This window comes from Macrobrachium rosenbergii, chromosome 32, assembly GCF_040412425.1.
Source record: "Macrobrachium rosenbergii isolate ZJJX-2024 chromosome 32, ASM4041242v1, whole genome shotgun sequence".
NCBI classification, from domain to species: Eukaryota; Metazoa; Arthropoda; class Malacostraca; order Decapoda; family Palaemonidae; genus Macrobrachium; species Macrobrachium rosenbergii.
In genome coordinates, this window is record NC_089772.1 from 9586079 (window position 1) to 9607121 (window position 21043).

At 39.2% G+C, this 21043-nt stretch overlaps 1 protein-coding gene across 3 annotated transcripts in view; it reads left to right on the forward strand.

Annotated features, from left to right (window-relative positions):
* The first annotated feature begins 1443 nt into the window (after nucleotides 1-1443).
* The window catches only part of LOC136855653 (bone morphogenetic protein receptor type-2-like), a 151533-nt gene continuing 131933 nt past the window's right edge, over nucleotides 1444-21043 (forward strand). The window contains exons 1-2 of one of the 3 annotated variants that reach the window (XM_067132854.1): nucleotides 1444-1484; nucleotides 1936-2402. The gene's annotated coding sequence lies outside the window, so the exon portion shown is untranslated. Of the gene's footprint in view, nucleotides 2403-21043 lie in introns of all 3 variants that reach the window. The other 2 variants (XM_067132855.1, XM_067132853.1) reach the window with 2 other exon arrangements.

Genomic DNA, 21043 nt, shown 5'->3' on the forward strand with positions numbered 1-21043 from the left:
GACCACGTTTAACCTAGAACTATAATGTTTCCCTACCAGATTTTCCTGAGATATGTCATTCTTCAGCACTTTTACATAAAAAAGAGCCCAATTGCAAAACGACGTTACCCAGCTAATTCTACCTAAAAATAACTCTAACGTGCCATTTTCTCTAATCGGTTCCTTTATCAAGGCCGAAGCATTACTTTTATAAACTACAATTTGTCAATTATAGCTCACAAAGCATCTGCCTGTTTTACAAGAGTTTATTTATACAATCCTCAATAAATGTTAGAAAAAAGCACAGGGATAGTTAAGGTGTGTGAAGAAAAATTTAAGGCACGGCTATCACATCTGGACTGAAAATATGGTCAATTTTTCATTAAAACACCTCCGATTTCTGCATACAGTCGTTATTGCCAGCTGAAACACGTGTAAATGTAAGTCTGCGCACTCGCCGGCTAGTCATCGTCAAGTTCATGCGAGCATTGCAAGTGAATGGCGACGCCAGTCAAGCAGTCAGCCACATATGCACATGAACCTCCCTGTCTGGGAACGTGGACTCGCCCAGCGCACATTGTCAGTGTGTGTATTATAATTTTCTACTGCTTTCACACTCGTGCCATTCCCTCATAACTTAGTGTGTGTGGTTTAAATGTCACTGTGACATACGCTTGTCATCACAAGTATATTTCTATCAACATTCAAGTCGTACCGATGTGTTAATTTCGGTTAGTGTTATTAATAATTTATCCAAACACGCATATATATATATATATATATATATATATATATATATATATATATATATATATATATATATATATATATATATACATACATATTTATTTATTTAATATATATATATTATATGTATATACGGTATATGTTCTATGACTTAGAATTTGTAAAGTTATAGTATTTCTGAGTGGCCCATTGACGCTTCGCTTAGTATTTAGTTCATTTTAAATATAAATTTTGTCTTGCGCGTAGTAGATGAAAGTCTCGTTAAAATAAATATGATTCCAGTCTGTAAGCAGCCAATTCAGATTTTGTGGCAAGACTTTTCAGTCTAGAACAGCCTACAGTACATAACTGTTATCCACTCGCACAAGACATTATCAAATGAACTTGTATACCAGTTAATATCGATATATTCGTGATACTATAATATACTGCGTCTAGTACAGTTTCTGGTAACAAAAGTAAGGAAAAGAAATAAAGAAAAAAAGAACACTCGTGTCTACTCAGCTAGAGTGAGGTGCCAATTCCTGGATTTTTGGAAATATATTAAACTAATACAGTGTAAATAAATGTTATACTAGAATACCTGGCCAATTCAGAAACAATAAAAACACTCACAAACGAAGAAGTGTATTACGCATTGGTTAGTGATGCTGAATACCGGTAAAAATGCAAACCAAATTTCTGATGAATTGCAACCGAGAATCCCAGACAGGCAGCAGGCAGACTATATAGTCAGTCTGCCTCCATCCGTGCGAGAGGTCGGGTGTCGTGTGTTTTCCGTTAGCCCTCTTTCAATATTTAGCTTGTGTCGTTGCCCTTCTTGAGGCTTTATTAATTTTTGATATTGTGTGACAACTGTGAGTCCTGTGTGGATAAGGAAAGTGTGCGAAGGAAGGATAGCTCAGGTATTGTGCGTTGCCTAATAGCTTGAGACCGAAGGTTTGCTGCAAGCAGTGGTGATGATGGTGGGGAAAGGAAAAATATTCAATATTTTGCATCTCTCGTCTCCGGAATAAATGCCCCGGTTGAATCATACGTGTTCAGAAAGCGATATTTTCCACTTTCGGGTCCGTTTTTTGGTGAGAGAGAGAGAGAGAACCACGTCAAAAGCACGGGAGGCAACGCTTTAGAAATACCCCTACCACGGTTCTTAATAAACGGGTACTTACGTCAATTTGGGATCTTTTTTTTTTTTTTATATTTTCACAGGTTTGACATCAGTATAGCCCCCACGCGTTGCTTGAAAAACTGTTTGGAAAGAAAAGCACCATTTGGCTAGATTGATTTTTTCATTCTTGAACTTGGACCCCCTCCCCAAGACATAGCTGCTAACACCACCGCCCCCTCACACCACCACCACCACCACCGCCCGCACATTCGATCGAGCAGAGGGTGAGAATTTGGAAGTCTACCCCCTCCCCCACCAACCCCTGTCCGTAAAGTAACCCCTCGGAGAGCAGCAACATCGCAAGCAAGCAAGCAAGCAAGCAAGAAATTGCCGAGTGCCGAGGAACAACCCCCAAAAAAAAAAAAAAAGAAAAGTGTTTCTCTGACTGTTTTCCATCCATGCAAAGAATGAGGCCATGTGTCTAAAATACGGCCGTCGTCGTTGCACAAGATGTCACCAGATTTCTCAAAATGGGTCCCCTTACTCCATCTCTGCCTTGCCTTTGGGGGTGAGTACTCTAGACCTACCGGCTTGCAGTCGTAGATCTCTAGAATTGCCTTTTCCTGATGTAGGCGGGTCTGGCCGACGGTAGGGCTGCCAGTTCGTCAGGTGTAGCTATACAGGGTTCTAAGCTGCTGCTGCTGCTGCTGCTGCTGCTTTTTTTTTTCTGTGCTTTTACTTCTGTGTTTTTTCTTCTGTGCTTTTTCTTTCCCTGTGCTTTTTCATCTCCTGTGGTTTTCTTCTGTGCTTTTTCTTCCATGCTTTTTCTTCTGTGCTTTTTCTTCCATGGTTTTTCTTCTTTGCTTTTTCTGTATGCTTTTTCTGCTGACCTTTTTCTTCTCCTGTGCTTTTTCTTGCTTTTTCTTCTGTGCTTTTTCTTCTCCTGTGTCATTTCTTGTGTGTCATTTCTTCTGTGCTTTTTTTCTCCTGTGCTTTTTCTTCTCCTGTGCTTTTTCTTCTGTGCCTTTTCTTCTGTGTTTTTTCTTGTGTGTCATTTCTTGTGTGTCTTTTTCTTTTGTGCTTTTTCTTCTTCTGTGCTTTTTCTTCTGTGTTTTTTTCTTCTGTGCCTTTTCTTTTCCTGTGTTTTTCTCCTGTGCTTTTTCTTCTCCTGTGCTTTTTCTTCTCCTGTGCTTTTTCTTCTATGCTTTTTCTTCTGTGCCTTTTCTTCTCCTGTGATTTTTCTTCTGTGCTTTTTCTTCTCCTGTGTCATTTCTTGTGTGTCATTTCTTCTGTGCTTTTTCTTCTATGCTTTTTCTTCTGTGCCTTTTCTTCTCCTGTGATTTTTCTTCTGTGCTTTTTCTTCTCCTGTGTCATTTCTTTTTCATTTCTTCTGTGCTTTTTTTCTTCTTTTTGTCACCTTTTTTCTTCTGTGATTTTCTTCTGTGTTTTCTTTTATGCATTTTCTTCTCTTGTGATTTTTCTTCTCCTATACCTTTCTTCTCCTGTGCTTTTCTTCTCCTGTGCTTTTTCTCCTCCATGTGCTTTAAAGCTTCCTTTTCCGTACTGGTTAGTTCAAGCCAATCTGTTTTGTCTGTCATTTTCAATAGACTAATTGTGTCGCAAGAAAGATAGCTAGTTCTTTAATCGGTTATTTTTCGGAAGACTCCAGCCACCTCCCACTTTATAATATATATTTTTCTTGGGTAAATCACATCAAAACAAAAAATTTCTCAATACAAAACAAAAAATTTCTTCTCAATGCATAACCTTCGCAAATGCTAAATAACAGAGAAAAATAATTAATCAAATTAATTACGTCTTAAAGGGTGGGACAGTACCAGCCCCTCACCCCCCCCTCCATAGGTAATACGGCAAAAATGTAACCAGTAAACACCCCTAGGTTACGGTAGGTTGGTATTATTAGGTTCTTTTAGTGCCCTACCATTTCCTAGCCATTTTTGCATGTAGAACCCAAAATGGTTTTTCATGCAAAGATGGCTAGCTGGCGTCTTTCGAAATGGCTGGCTGGAGTTTTCCGAAAAATTACCCTTTAATCTGTAGACCGTCGATACTTCATGTACATTATTAAATAGTCGGATGTAGGCCTATGCTTAAATATCAGCATGATCAGTAAGTTGCAAATAAATTTGCTCTGCTTGTTGATATGCATAGCCCAGTTACCAATTATATCATATTTACCATACTTGTTGAAGTCTGTGTGGAACTCCACACTAGGGTGTAACATGCTTGGGGCCTTAGGCCTAGGCTATGCTTGGTGGTTATCTGGTATATGTTGTTTTATAAGCTGCCAATAAACAATATGAAATTGTAACCTCCATTTTTGAAAAGAGCTCTTCATTCTCGTTATTTTGAACCCCATAAACACTACGCTCAAATAATAAATTGAAAATTAGTCAAATTATGATTTATAAGGTAAGACAATACCGCCCCCCCCTCCCCCCGTAGCTAACACGACAAAATTGTAAACAGTAAACACCCCAAGGTTATGTTGGGTCAGTATTTTTAGGTTCTTTTAGTATCCTATCATTTCCTAGCCATTTTTGCATGAAAAACCTAAATTGATTTTTCATGCAAAAGTGGCTGGCTGGAGTGTTATTGGCAACTCATAAAATTTTACTGGTTATCCTATGATGTATCAGTTTCTTGTCAAACACTCGAAGTGGGTATTTTCCAGTTTATCTTATATTTTAATCATATTTTATAATTACTGTTGCTGCAAACCACACTTTTTTTTTTTTTCTTAATTCCGATGCCTGTCTCTAACAATTACTGTATTGGGTGACCCAATGGAAAGTGAGGGTTTTGAGGTGGGGATAACCAAAAATGAGTTAACTGCACCAACAGAAATGGTAAAAAATGCATAAATCATAAGATAAGCAGTTGGTAGATTCTGTGTTCATATTTGCTATCAGTACCTTAACAATGCACAACTTAGAGCACCAGCCCCCAAGACCGACAAATCTAACCTAACTTTATGCAGCGTAAATTAGAAAGCACTTAGCTAGTGGCCTCTCCACCCCAACCCATAACTTGTATGGGAAGTGGGGTACAAGCCTATAAGTCCTTATTGCAATAAGGTTTGATATCTCACAACCATATCTCAATTGGCAAGCTTTATTGTTCAAGGCCAAAGGGACTGTGCTCCTCCTGGACCACTTTGGTTTACGTGTGAAACTGGACAATAGTGTAGGCAGGTGGTTTGCACAGAGTAGGTACTCACGAATACATTTATACTAGTGCCGCCCTGTCTGGCGAGGTAGGAAGTATAATGTGTCCTACTGAAAGTTGATGTGATGCAAGTTGCATCCTGTTCGTATCTCCAGTCTGTCAGTCTTTCTGTATTCGTAGAAGACAACCAGGATCAGATATAATAGCTGAACCCCAGTTACGCTTTGGGTATGTATTTTACATGAGAAGAATGTTGGACGACATTGTCTTTGTTACCAGAAGGCTGAAATTCATATTCTCCATTGGCCAAACAATCTTTGGCGGAGGGACATGCAGCTCTTAACAGCCGTAGTCCTTTTACAGAATGATGCAATAGGGTGCGTTTTGTAAAGCATGGAAAAGAATGTCAGAAGCTTAAGTTTTCCATTCTCTTAAGCCCTTAATATATACTACTATGTTTTGGACAATATTCTCTCTCTCTCTCTCTCTCTCTCTCTCTCTCTCTCTCTCTCTCTCTCTCTCTCTCTCTCTCTCTCTCTCTCTCTCTCTCTCTGTATGTCTGAAAGATTCGTCGAAAACTGTGAAATGCATTTAAAGGCATATGCAGTAGTAGGAAAATGTCTAGCTTAAGGCAGGGTGTCCTCTGTAACTTTTCCAAGGAAGTGCAGACATTAATGAGATAATAATAATGTTGTTTACCAGTTCGTCATATCGTTATCTCTGCTGTTGTTTTGACACAAAGGGCTCTGAAATTCCACCACTAATGTTATTCATGTGCTTTATCTCTCACATATGTTGAATAATCCCCAGCCTCCCATCTCATAGTTCTCATGTAAGTAAGTCTGGGTTGTCCAGCTCTTTTGGTGGCCACAAGAGCCCAGCTGACACTGTCACACTCCCAGCGGTTGTGTGAAGGACTTGTCCAAGACATCTCCATTTCTCCATCATTATTTCCTGTAGCTAAATATGGGACTTTCACGATTTCCCTTTTGGTATCCTGCCAACTGACTGTATTCCTTTTGAAACTTGTCTGTAGTAATACAAATCATGCTAGACTTATGTATAATCTTAATTTTGTAATTAATTTCTGTCTGTTGGATTTCCAAAACTTATTCAGCCTGTCCATTGTGTGATTTGCCAGTTTCAGTCTTGTACGATATCACAACGCTAGGGAATTTGCATTCGATATTGTTTCTAAATATTTGAGTGATTCAGCGTCATGAATCCTTTTTTTCGTTTAGAGTTATTTTATCCCTTTGCGTATAGGCCTACTCAGCATTAGTTATGTTTTTCTTAGATTTATCTTAAGTCTCACCTGTTTAGATACGTGTTGCAGTCTATCATGCAAGCTTTGAATGATATATGGTACATTCTATTACGCAAGCTTTGAATATATTGTGTTGTTTTGGTGATTATAACAGCAGCATTGGAATGATCTGTCAGTAATTTTCTGTTACTACTCCACTTTTTCATTATGGAATCTGAATCTATTAGAGGAGCAAATAGCAAAGGTGAAATAACAGAAATAATACGGTATTCCTTCTAGCACCTCACTATTTACTGCAAATTTACTTGGTAAGACCCATCAACATTGGCCTTGTATATGTGTTTCATGGATAATTTCAGTTAGCTTTATGTATTTAGGTCCTAATAGGAAGCTGTAGCGATGCAAGACCTTCCATAACATTGGTGTGTGGATGGTGTCAAATTAGGCTAGGCCTATATCACCATCAAAAGGTGCTTTTAAAACCACATAAATAATTTAATGCAAAATTTAATATGAAAGCATTAAGAAGGGAATTCCTCCTTAGAAGGCCTAATTCCTGGGGTGTCAAATGCCTATTTTGCCCATGTCTCAGGACTTTGATCATGATACCCCAACTACTTATTCGTGTTATTTAGCTAATTGCAGCATCAACGCATACAATGGATTCACAAAAGTTGCAGACTATAGTATGGAATATATTTACTGTGCTTTCTTTAAAAATAAGGAATACTGTGCACATAGCCATCTTGTTCTTCTCAGCTTAGTCCTGTTTCTATACGGGGTCGTCGCAAATCCCTTCTCCCTCAAGTCTTCCCTCACACAATCTCTCCATCTCTTTCTTGGTCCTCCTCTTCGTTTATCCTGCACTTCCATCTCCATAGCATGCCTTCCAATATGGTCTTCCTCCCTTCTTGGTAGGTGCCCACGCCATGTGTCTTCCCTCCTGCACTTTCTTTGATATTTGACCACCTTTGTTGACCCTTTTATATGCTCATTCCCAATTCTACCCTCCTCGACATACTGTAGATCCATCTCAGCATTCTCATCTCTGCTACGTCCATATGTACCGTCTACAAAGCCATAGAAAAGAAAAGTAAAGCAAAAAGTCTAGGGTGAACACAATGAAATGCAACTGCACTATGTCTCTTTAACCTTTCCATTGTATATCACACTTTTCATTGTGCATCCATTTTCCATTGTAAGCACACAGGTTGGGAGAAGCTGTTGTATCTCTAATACCAACTGAATTGGACTGTCTGTTGAGTGAGTGTGGGTTCAGACTCATGAAAAATAGAGTACTGTATACATTATACTATACCATATGTTCTTTAATAGGAATCCTAAACAGCAAGTTTCATACAAGACTAAATAATGATTACACTATAAATATGGTCATCTCTCTCTCTCGTTCATGTCTCTCAGATTGCTTACCTCCTAAGGAAGGACAACCTTACTACTGAGGGCAATTCAACTTTGGAACTTTCGCTTGTCCTTCCTTTCAACCTGCTCTGCATCAATAAACCAATCAGCTCAAGCCATTTATAGTGAACTAATTGGCATATATTCAATACTAAGCAAGGTCCAAGTGCTTAGCAGAGGTCATTAGTGCAGAACGGCATTTTCTATTTATATTTGGTGTAAGTGTATGCTGTAGTGATCAAAAGATCAGGAGGTCTGTGTATGCATGTTTTCCTGTCCAGGGTTTGGCTGTTCTACTTTCTTGTGGCACTGATGGTTCCACTTTTTTTTGAATTCATGTGATGGTGTGTCTGTGCAAATGAAAAGAATGAAGAAAGAATTTTGAATGTTTTGATTTGATTACAGTTTGACATAAGCTTTGTGGGGGATCTCAGTCACAGACGAGTGGCAGGATGAGTACAGTGCAGTATCACTGTTTAGAAGGTATCTTTGGTATGAAGGATTTTGCTAGCCCTAATTCCCCATGTCAGTTAGGTCTACCTAGCGTAGGCTAACATCTTTTCACTGACAGTCAGTGTTGGTGAAGACCTTGGTGACATTGCCATCAACACGTATAACATAGTGGGTTGTTTTGAAGGAAAGAAAAAGGAGGTTGTCTGAGAGTGGAAGTGGTCTGAAAATCACTTGTGATGAGTTTTAAACATTTACTGTAGGATAATCTGAGCTGTAGGTGCTGATTGGGATCACCACAGGGAGCCTGGCAGGATGAGACACTGTACTCTATAGAGTTTTTTATCAACAGTTTGTACTAGCTTTGCTGAAGGTTTCAAGACATATTTCCTTCATATCTAAAATGTAATCAGTAAGACCCAGAGCATTGTAGATGCAACTTTAGTGTTAGTTGTCATTTCATGATTATATTTCATCCTGAACAAAGACCTTTAGAGACATTTTATGCCTGAAGGGCTCACTTTTGCAATTTTGAAGTCCTCCACGTTGATGCCTCTTCGCTTCAGATACTACTGTAATGGTATGCAGCTGCTGTGATTAGTATTTTTTGCGCCATATCCTTTTTTCCGCACAGAAGGAGTGATACAAGTAGGCATCATCCTTCTGCAAATTTCAAGAGATGAAGTTGCAAGCTCCATACCCCTGCCTCTTAACTTTTCCGATTGAAAGGCCAGTGACTCAGTGCTATTAATATTAATGGTACTGTTCTTGCTAGAATGAAGTGCTATGTGAAAAAAAAAAAAGATAAACAAGTAGAAGTAAATTACTGAATATATTATTTGTATGGTATGCAAAAGCACCAGTGCTTGTTATAAAATAACCAAGGCGGTGGTGCGTAATGCTGTAATGTATATGTGATCAGTCTGGTCAAAAGTGCTGTGTAAAGATTGCAAGATAATGTTGACATCTTTATTTGTTCTAATAACGATAGAACAGAAGATGAAGCATCTGACATTGGTACCACCATCTCTTGTTTGTCTTCCTAATGAAGAAAACTACAAAGGAATGGAGAAATGGAGGCCCCAGGGAATAAATATATGCTGATGACTTAGAAGTAACAAAATCAAAGGAAAAATTCAAGGGAGAAAGAGTGGAATGGAGATGGGAAGACTGAAAACCAACTTGAAGCCAAACAGAGCTAGTGGTAGGCTAACTGGAGAGAAAGAAAAAGTACTGGTAGCAACAACATTTCAAGAGAATGATAGATTTTTGGTAAATAAAAGTATCTTATTAGTAAAAAAGCAAACTATATGATGTTAGTTTATATATAGCCTCTACTACAGTGCTCTTTGCAACAGTTGTGCAAACGCTGGCGAAGAAAATGGAGATGTGGTAAGGTATGACTACAGTCGTAGAGAGATATGTTGTCTGGCTGCTGGAAAAATAGATTTAGATCTCAAAGACTGCGATTGTGTTGATGAGAAGTGTGGAAAGTTAGTCAGGACAGTAGAAGCTCCAAAAATCTTAAATGAAGACTTAGAACAGCACAGTATTTATTATCTGGCACCATTCATTCTTATGTCATATAAGTTCTGTGAAAAGAAAGCTTTGGGATCAAGATGACACTTAAGTATTGTCAAACATTAAGAATCTTTAAATCATGTAGGCTAAGTATTATGTCATCCATGCAAAGCAAAGTCTGTGGGAGAATATAGTGTGAATTTGACTAATCAACAGAGTTGTGGTTTTGCTTTAGGTATTCATACTCCACTAATTACGCTGCTACCTCCTGATCTGTCTCAGATCTATGTCAAGGCTGATGGCATCTTCATTTGATATTTGGGCGCGTGCATTACTGTAACAAGAATAGAATTTGCTATATATTTCACTTCCTCTTATTCTAATCCCTCAATCTTGTTACTAGGTATGACTAAAAACAACAGAGGTTCTAGAGAACACCCCATCAAGGAATGTAAAGTTGAGCCAAATCTTGTACTCCAACAAATAAGGTAGGCCAAAATCAATAAGAAGACACAATTATCAGATATTATTTCCTGGTTTACAACGCACGTTCTGGGGTTACAACGCATACGATGCCAATCCGATGGAAGAAATATGGCTCCAAAATGGCAAAATGGTTAAAACTTGGAGGTTTTTTGATGAAAAACTCAATCAAAATATCAAAATGCAGGTTATGCCATTTTCAAGACGCCCTAAGGATTTTTCGGTGTACGATGATTTCTGGCTTACGATGCGGTGTAGGGATGGGACCCCTGTTGCAAACTGGGGACTGCTTATCATCACTGATGGTTATTGCAGAAATTTCACATTTGTAGGTGATGTAGATAAGGGATGTTAATAATGGTTTTTCTTAGTTCAGTTCAGTAGCTGCTAGCCCCTATGGCTCTTTGCAGCCTCCTCCGACCAACATTCCTTTTTTTTTTTTTTTTTTTTTTTTTTTTTGTAAATCATTTATTGTCATCATTTATGGCTTTCTTCCCTCTGGTTTTATTGCTATTTCAGTAGTGAAAGGAGCCAATTCTCTCAGCACCTGGGCAGAAATTTTAATGGCTTGTTCTATGGGACATTGAATAAGGAGGCTAAATGATTTTTAAGAAACAATCCCTGTGGATTCTAAATATTTGGTAAAAATATTGAGTAAAACAATCAAGATAATTCATCAACCAGTACTTTAAGGAATTAGTATTTTTTGCCATTGTGTGATAGAATACTCCTCTGTGTTAAGTGTCTCTGTTCATAACACTGAGAACTAGCCTTTAATGGAACAAGTAACCTTACCTGTACCCAGGTAGCCTGCTGTGGGACATTGTAATTTAACCTGTCGGAGTCGGCAGCATGTCTTGTCTTGGATTGGTGACATAACCCATCGCGTGATGGCTTAAGAGTGGGATCAGTTGAATTAAGGTGTAGTAGCAGAAGAATGGGTAGCTGTTTGAAGAGGTTATGAGCTCTGATGTACTTAATGTCTCATTCAGGTTTTCAAAGTCTTATCCCTGTAGACTATGGGAAAATAAGAAAAAGTCTCTACTATGTCAGCATACATCATCCAAAAAGAAGTGAGATCCCCCCCCTTTCATGCCTCAGACTGTCCAAATAACCTCTTTAACAAATTCAGGACCCTCTGGCAAGATTCATTAGCCAGACAAGATTCTAGGGAAGCCACACAAGTGTCGTCATGCATCAGCATCACAACCCGTAGTGTTTCATCTAAATGTGTCAGTTCTGAAGTGCAACTGCTTTCAAGCCATTCAGTGAAACCCTTCCTCGCGATTCACATGAGAGCCTTATATGTCAACTTGCGGAGGCGGACATCTCTGTTATACCACTTACCCTCCTGTACGATGTCAATTGACCCTATAGCTATCACGCTAGATTCCACTGCTAGGTCTCGAAGTCCAGCATATCGAAACAATTTCCATATTATCGACAGCAGGTTGCAGATAATATGAAAACTTCCCATCATCAACTGGATACTCTCAGATCTCTGGCATTGCTTCCAGACAGCCTCGGTTGCTTATGCGTAGAGAACCTGATCTGTAACTAAGGCAATCTTGTCCAGACCAAGTCTCTGTTGAATGCAGACTGCCTGGGAGAGAATTTCTTGCACAGTTGACAATTCTGTTGCCAGTGCATTGACAGTAGGTAAAGTATCCCACTTTATCTGGCTTGAGCATTACATCGTCTTTGGTTTTGGTACTGAAGCCAGTCCAAGAGTTTATCGTTTGGTTTGCAGTATCATGGAGATGTGCCAACAACCGCAGGAGGTTTCTCTGCCTTGCCCTATCCATTACATCTTCAAGTGGTAGGTTTGATATACTTAACGGTGGCGGGCCCTCTCTCTTGGTAGAGATGTACATTGGACGGAGCTGCTCAGTTACATCTAATGTTTTCCTTTTCTCCTTTCTGTCAACAACTGACTTTCTCTCTGTCTCTGGTACACATGGCTGTGTTTGAGGTTGAACAATAATCCCATTGACACGATGGGAGGTGCCTGCTCCACTGTTTCTTCCTGTCTGTCAATGTTATCAAAGGCAAGTACACTTGGGGTGTGTAGTTGTGTAAAGATGGAAGAGCTGGTTGGATTTTATCTTCATTTTGCATCCTTACCATGCATATGGCAGTATCTATCTCCAGTAGTTTTGTATGTGAACGCCCATGTCCAAGACGATTCAATGTCTTAATGAGTTCAACATTGCCAGTCAGTATTTTTGTAGCCCAGTGTCAGAGAATATACTTTGGAGTAAGGACCCGTGAATGTGTAACAGCGCTGATGATGTCCTGACCAAATGAGAATGACAGCTGCTGAACTTTGTCAGAGGTGACAGACTGTTGTCTGCATAGGAGCTCAAAATTCAGCAGCTGTATCTGTATCAGTCAGCTCTTGCAGATGAGGTGGCCAGGCCTGCTCTTTGATATTTTGTGTTATTTTATCTCTCAAGACAAGTGCAACCTGAACAATCAACTGCTCACATTCTTTGCTTTCTGAATATATGTCAAGTTTTTCTTTCACACTTGAATATTCATTAGAAATACTGTCCGCTGAAAGGTTATGTGGTCTAACATAGACTTTGTTACCATCTGCTGAGAAAAAGTGCAAGTTGTCCCCAAATTCTAATTCAAGGTTTCTGCGGATATGCTTCTTCGTGGATGGTCGAATGTCTTCAACTCCTTCATCATTCATGGCAGATACAACTTTTGAAGTAAGGTCTAGTAAGGACACAATACGAGGGTTTGAGAACAAGTTAACTCCGATAAACATGTACAAGAGTTGCAGTGCCAAGACTAATATGATTTTGTAGTCATCTTCCTGGAAATTGGAATCTTTGGAGGAGCTAGTTCTTATTTTTGTGTACTTCTTGTAACATGACACATGGTGCCATCTTTCTGGGTAGCAACATTTCTGAGTGTCACATCTGCATGGAGGTTACTGCCTGAATCAAAGTTTCTCCTGTTGATTTACTACCTTTTAGACACTTGTTACTGCATTCACAAAAGATACACTTTCGTTCATATACTCGAGTTGTTTCTGTAACTCCTTGACGTAGAGAATGTTTAGGTTTCAAAACTTCTTTTTCAGTTTCACCAGCAAGCTTCTTCAGTCTGGACAGTTCCTTTTTGTGAGTGAAATTCAGTCGACAGTCACGACAATAAAATACGTTAGGTATACTACTGGGATTATCCTTTTTCAATTCCAATATTGGAGTGAACAGCCTAATCTTGATGGCAATGCAGAATGTTTCCCAGGACTTTGCATCGTTTGGTTGAACAGGTGTGGACATTTGTGTCTCATGCCCACAAATGATGCATGAAGCTAGAGGTCCTTTTGGGCATTTAACTGGGAGAGGGCAATCATCCATGATAGTATCAGCAGCTCCAGATGTAAAATAAAAAAGACTGGATTTAGACCCTAAACTGGAAAATTGAAAAAATTCCAAACAAAATGTATAAAAATGTGTTTTTTATTGATTTTGAATTTTTCTTTAGTAGAAACATGTGGAACCCAATAAATTACATATCAAAAGATTCAGAATTTAAAGAAGAGCATTTTGAGCCCATTTCCAGTATGATAGGTTAACACAGAAAAGTGTTATGGGAGATTTTCTGAACCTAGCCATTTCAGTAAACAACGGCACCCTTCTTTAAAGGTGGCTGCCAGAGTGCTATATAGCAGAGTGACCCAAAAGTCCATCAACGATTTTTGAACACCTTAGATACATGCTAATCAAAAATCATAGTGGGATCTGTTCACCGCTGTGGTACCAATGCTCCAGATTTGGAGGTCTAGAATATGCCAGTGTATTCTTTTATATTATGGTTTACCCTATTTGAAATGGTGTTTTGGGGGTGGGGATGTGTACTCAGGAGGAAAGGTGGACTTTTTCTTATGGGACAGGTCTGGAGGTTGCTGCTATTGCATATTAGGCAAAAATACAGTATAGTAGGTTTATACTCTGTAGGAAAAATTCAATTAATTTCTAAAAAATTTATTTTTAAAATGAACCTTACCTCTCCATTATGTAGCTTTTACTTCCGCGCCAGTGGTAGTAAAAGCTATAGCATAGTATAATGGAGAGGTAAGTATTTAAAAAATAAATCTTAAATTAGGTGTTTATATTTTAGCATACTGACAGTGCACAGTACTTGTGGTTTTATATTTATGTATAGCCTATGATATATTGTATGTTTCTGTGCATATTTATATATAATAAGGTAATCAGTTGCATTATTTAATTGAATTTTCAGGAAAAACAATTCCCTAAGTACAGTACTTCATTAATCCTCTGGCAAAGCCTTGTTAGTTTAGAAAGGTATTTCAGCGGTCTCTTTAAACTGCAGTTTAATACAGTGTTATTGCAGATTTATTGATGAGCTATTGCCATTTCTTCAAGTTTTGAGAGTAGCGAATTTTAAGCTTAAACCATCTATGTTGGTTTGAAAAAATGTTCTCTTGGAAATTATGACATAGTGGTTCGTGTAGCAATCGTCCCATAATACTTTATTAACAGGATGGTTAGTTAATGCCTCTATGGGTGCGAAAGGAAGTAAAAAATAGAATTATTGTTAATAATCAAGGAATTTATTGTGTCCATTGTAGTGAGGGAAACTAAAAGGGAACTCTGTTCTTTGGGCCATAAAGGAATCCCTTGATGATGAGCATCTGTACCAGAACCTAAAAGAGTCTTCTGTTTTACGCCACTTCTTTCACTGCTTTGTTGAAATTTGAATGAGGAATGAGCCTGCCAGTATGATATTTCTCATTTGTGTGTACATAAAATCTCAGGTTTTGTGTTTGTCAAGGGTTTGTTCTGTCAGAAAAGCATTTTTGGTTTAGGTGTAAATAGACTTTTTGTTCACTTTTGGATATTTTTTACTTAATACTGTACCTTGTTTTTCCGATGCGAGAACAAACCCACGTCATACGATCAGGATAGCCATAGGTGCTTGTTTTTGTAAATAAATTCCGTAATTACAGGATTTTGCTGTGATGAAATTAAGTTTTTACCTTTGTGACACGCATTTAGACTTGCACCCTAGTCCGGTAATTATAATTTGATGTTTGCTCTTACCATAACATTTTCTTAAGCTTGTTACCTTTTAACTAGAATTGCATTAATTTATGACTGAACTGATATGAGTTGAAAGGATTTTGTTTGGACTTCTGGTTAATATGATTGAATGATACTGTAACTTCAAATAGGCTGAATAGCTGCGCATATTTTGCTGCATCCCTGTTCCTAGACATGAGTTATGTAAAATCTTGACCTATAAGACACATTAGAGCACAGCACTGCGTATTTTTCATTAGTGTCTTTCGGACAATACGTTGGGATAAGGGTGGATTTCATCTTGAGAACAACTTTGTAGTAGATATGGGAACTTTAGAATTTTGAGACAGCAGTTCATAAATGACAAATTCTCTGGAATTGAAAAAACTGAAACTCATCATTGATTATTTCTTTCATATTGAATTTTTCAAGCTCTGTATTGAGAACAGCACAACAAATCTTTATAAACCTTCACTGACTGCATTTCTAAGCGTTGCACGCAGTACAGCATGCGAATATGGTAAGCCCTACGTGTACAATGAAGATTTGGGATTATGGGAGCCTGTTTCATGAAGCATACAACAGTAGCCTAATATTTGAAGCAATTCAGAGAATATAGGCCAGTGACCTGACCTTATGTACTGTATTTGAACAGAAGCACAGTTGAAAGGAAGAGCTTGGGCATTGATAAGATGGAAAGCCTTCAATCTGATTGTCAAGAAGAATGATTTTTGGAGAGCTTTCCTAGATTTTAGGAAAGTAGTGTTATGAAGATTGTTACAGTACACATCAATCGGAAGTATCAGCTCAGAGATATACATCGATCATATAAGCATAGTTAATCAGGCCAGTGAAGGAATCTTTTCAGTATACAATGTACTACTGTGTTATCTAGGTTTTTATTTGTAACATCATTGCATTTCACTAATTGAGATTCAGATGAAACTTCTAAAGAGGTTCAAGAAGGTAAAATGATGGTACAGTAAGTGAAATTTAAAGTAATCTCTTAAGAATGGGTAGGAATAGAATGTGTATGAAGCAAACATTGATGGATAGAAGGAAAGAAGAACGGAAGAAATCACTGAGTATTGTAAATGTGGAGGAATCCATCTTGCCCACGAAATAACAGAGAATGATTTGAATATAACATCAAGAACTTTTGCTGTGATGGAATAAAGAGTGGTGTGGGAAAGTTCTGTAGAACAAGTGTTATGGCAGCTCACTTCCAAGAGGAAGTTTGAATACCAAGTGATCAGAATAACTTACGCAATAGATTGAGTTAAATACCTGGGCAAGTTCATCTCCAAACTCTGAGAAACCAAGAGGAAGTCTTCCTTCAGTGATGTGAGTACTTCAAGGACTCTATGGACTTGACAGAGTAAGGGAAGGGTTCATAAAAAGTTGAGTGTGAAGGAAATAAGGAAGCCTTGAAATAGTAAGGGAAGGGTTTATAGAAGGTTGAGTGTGAAGGAAATAAGGAAGCCTTGAAATAGTAAGGGAAGGGTTCATAAAAGGTTGAGTGTGAAGGAAATAAGGAAGCCTTGAAATAGTAAGGGAAGGGTTCATAAAAGGATGAGTGTGAAGGAAATAAGGAAGCCTTGAAAGAGTAAGGGAAGGGTTCATAAAAGGTTGAGTGTGAAGGAAATAAGGAAGCCTTGAAAGAGTAAGGGAAGGGTTCATAAAAGGATGAGTTTGAAGGAAATAAGGAAGCCTTGAAATAGTAAGGGAAGGGTTTCTAGAAGGATGAGCGTAAGGAAATAAGGAATCCATGAAATAGTAAGGGAAGGTTTCATAAAAGGTTGAGTGTGAAGGAAATAAGGAAGCCTTGAAATAGTAAGGGAAGGGTTCATAAAAGGATGAGTGTGAAGGAAGTAAGCAACCAAAGAGATCCTCCATGATGAGGAATTCAGCAACACTTAATCTTTTTTTTATCTCTCCCAAGTGTACATGTACTGTAAATGCAGTATTTTTCTTTGGAATCCATATATTTCCAATAATTAAGCCCCTTTCCAAACACATTTCCACAAGACACCCCATTCTCATTTTCCCCAGGAGCTCCAAATCTGCTGGCAATAACATCCCATTTTCCTTCTCTCTTGCATAGTTCCTTGTTGGATGAGTCGGTAGAGTTCTCAGCTAGCACTCTGCTAGGCCCGAGTTCGAGTCTCCAGCCGGCCAATGAAGAATTAGAGAAATTAATTCTGGTGATAGAAATTCATTTCTCGGTATAATGTGGTTCGGATTCCACAATAAGCTTTAGGTCCCGTTGCTAGGTAACCAATTGGTTCTTAGCCACGTAAAATAAGTCTAATCCCTCAGGCCAGCCCTAGGAGAGATGTTAATCAGCTCAGTGGTCTGGTTAAACTAAGGTACACTTTCTTCTCTTTTGCAGTACATTCATAGACGCATTTCAGAACCGCAACATTTATTTTATTTTTTACACTTCTTAAAAGTAGAAGTATGGGTTATATGTCTGGAAACTCCTTGCCCCTCACAAGGCACGGAGATTGGAATTACAGTGCAGTACTTTCTGACATTCTACGGGAGTGAAAACATGGTTGCTATTGGCCGCTCGTGAAGGGGTTCGTTTGTCAGCTTGGGAGCATTTTTCCCGCCAAGGATCGCCACATCCCCTCTTCAGATACTCTTTTACCTTGGAGTACATAGTAATGAAGGTAATATATATATGTATATGATGTAGAAGAGAAGTTGGTGAAAGCAAATAATGAAATAAGTTTGCCGGAAGCGACGCATGCGTGAGACTATGTAGATGGCTGGTTGGTGTAAATGGGCGTCTGAGACCAGTGTTTATTATGTCTCCGTGGCTTTTTAATGTCATTTTTGGGTGGAGCGGTGGGAGAAATCAAAGAATGGATGGTGGATTTACGTGCGAGGTTGTTGGACGTAAAAAAGTACCTGTGAACGGTGTGGAATGGTTGAAGCTTACAGAAGGTACAGTACACAAACTGGTGAATTAGTTTGGCAGTGTTTGCAAAGAGAGAAAAATGAGAGTTCATTTGAACAAGATTGAGGTTTTGAAGGTAAATGAAAACGAAACAGATGACTAATGACTGCGATTGTATCTGTGAACCACCTCCGTAATGAAAATTAAGTAGGGATGTTGAAAACAAGTAAAAGAGATAGGGTCAGAGTTCTCAAGACGAACTGTTTGCTTAGGGCCCAACTAAGTGCGGATAAATGGAGCCAAAGAGTTGCTGGAAAAGGAAGGTCCTCAGTATTCAGGAAATAAGAGAGTACGTGCAAGACAGGTCAATTTCATAGCGTGTACGGGGTGATGACGGAAGCATCTATATTTGTTACTTGTTTGCACCGTGATCAACATTGATTCAGCATTTAAAGCATGAATATTGCCGTGACTTGCATTGGTTCTCTGAGGTTGTATGGGCTAATGTGTATTACTGCAGCTGTCGCCATCAAGCAGCACTGCTTCTAGAATGCAAGCCACTTTCTGAGTCACGTTTAACGAATCAGTGACAAGACTCTTCCCCCATATCACGGACAGTGTATAACCTTCCCCCATATCACGGACAGTGTATAACCTTTCCCCATATCACGGACAGTATATAGGCTAGATGCTCTGTAGTAGGATATGCCCTGTGTAAAGAAATGCCTCACTAGAATATAAGTTGCCCTACTAGTTTACAGACAACCTCTTCTCTTCCGATGTCTGGCCACAAACATCGTCTTTTCCTACTCACGGAGCCTTGTGGTCACGTCAGATTGAAAAATGTCTCGTCATGATTTCTTTCCTTTCATTCTTAGCGTAATTTTGATGCACGTAGATTTACGCGTATTTATATCACGCTGGTATGTATGACAGTGTGACTTTACCGATGTAAGTGCCGAGATTAGGCTATTTATTAGGCTATTTGCATTTTATCACTGTCTGATCGAGAGGGAACTACACGTTTTTAGAGGAGCTAGACGCATTTTTTTGGCGGGGGGGGGGGCGCTGGGTTTACATCGAAAAATGCGGAAGTGTAACTGTTGGTTTCTAGATTAGTGACAGTCCGTATTGGATCAGACATTTTCCCTAGAGGAGACGGAATGTATTAGGGAGTTATTGCCGTGCATATCTGCAAAACTTATCCAGGTATTACCGCACATCTGTTATTAAGGAGGAGGATTGTGCGTTAATTAATCTACCCATTGCAAGGAAGATTAAGACGAATGGCTCGCATTTGGCATCACGGACGAGTTGCGTCATAGCTATCGTCATACAGTGTCATTTTGAACGTAAATCTCTCGTGTCATGTCTTCGACTTGTTCCTGCGACATCCCGGCGTCGAAACCATGAATTTTTATGCTATATTGTAGGTCATAATGGCTCGTGTCAGCTTTTTTATGGCCGTGCTGTTCAGTCGTTTTTCAAGTCCAGTGATAGTTTGTGACGTCGGCGAGATGCAAGTGCTTTTGCGATTGGTTTCAAGACCGTGGCCGGAATATACCTTATTTTGCGTCGTATGCACTTATTTTTATGAACCTTATGACTGGTGTGCCTGTGGTGAACTGTGTTACTGGGGAAGTCAAGAGGTTATGAGAGAGAGAGAGCGTGTGGGGGGTGGGGGATGGGGTGGGGACGGTTGAAGGTGATATGATTAGGAGAACGGGGAAGAGTAAGAAAACATGGATCAAGATGCATGCAGCCTGGCCTTATACCCTGTGCATCTGGAGTTGTGTATGCATGCGGAGTGTGCATATGCCATGCAAGCACTTTCGTCAAGGGTAGGCGTTGAATGTAGTATCCGTCGTATACTGGTATTTCGTGTTGTTTATAATTTGCCAGGCTGAGTGCATGTGTTCTTGAATGCATCCGAGACGAAGATTCGCTTATACTCCCTCACGATGCAAAGGAAACATTGTGGCGGAGGAGGGAGTGCATCTTTTCTTCTTCTTTCGCGTCCAGATTGCTGGCCTTGAGGACTGTAGAGCTCTGCTTTTCAATACTCGTCGAACAGAGGATCGTTGTCGACTCTGAAGCCGAAGTATTGTTTTCGTAAAGGATCGTAGTAGAAGAAATGTAGATATCCTTATTGTTCATAATGTGGTTGATGTTTGGCAACAGCCACTGGCCGAGTTGCCACGTCGTCATTTATTGTAGCTACATCCAGCAGAACTGGCGCCGTTAGGGTGATGGTGGTGGCGGTGTTGACTGCGACGGTGGGTTGATGCTGGGCCGGGGGCGGATGGGAGATGGGAGGGCGGTTGTCTGTACACCTAACTTCAAGTAGGTTTGAGAGAGAGAAAGAAGGACTGACTGCTTAGAATCATTCTTTATAAAGTGAGAAGCGCTTAGAGGAGTTACTCGGAAGTGCAGTTCTTTCCACCTTGATTTTGTTGTTGGGGTAGATGGGTGTGGCTGTTAAATAAAAAAGAGGAAAATAAAAGGGGCCTCCGGTTGAGATTGGGTTTGGGTTGTAAAGGGGGAGGGAGCCAGGAGATTGTTGGTTGCCTGTGAGGATCATAATCTTAAAGGTCTAAAAAGTTCCGAGAGGTCTTTGTGGGCGAGATGGCAACGACTAGTCATGTTGGAGGTTTTATGTAAGTGACATAAAAAAAAATAAAGTAAGGCTAATATGCAATATGTAATTTACTAGGATAGCCGTATGTTAATGCTTTCTAGTGAGAGAGTTCTTTAACACTTAATTTTTAGAAAATATTAAATGTACATACAGTCTTGGAACAAAGGTAACGGTCACGAATTTCTGTAGGCAAAGTTCCTCAGATTAAGATGGTCCTGTATGAAAGGAAAATAATAAAGATGAATAGAGGAGGACTATATATATACTTGTCTAT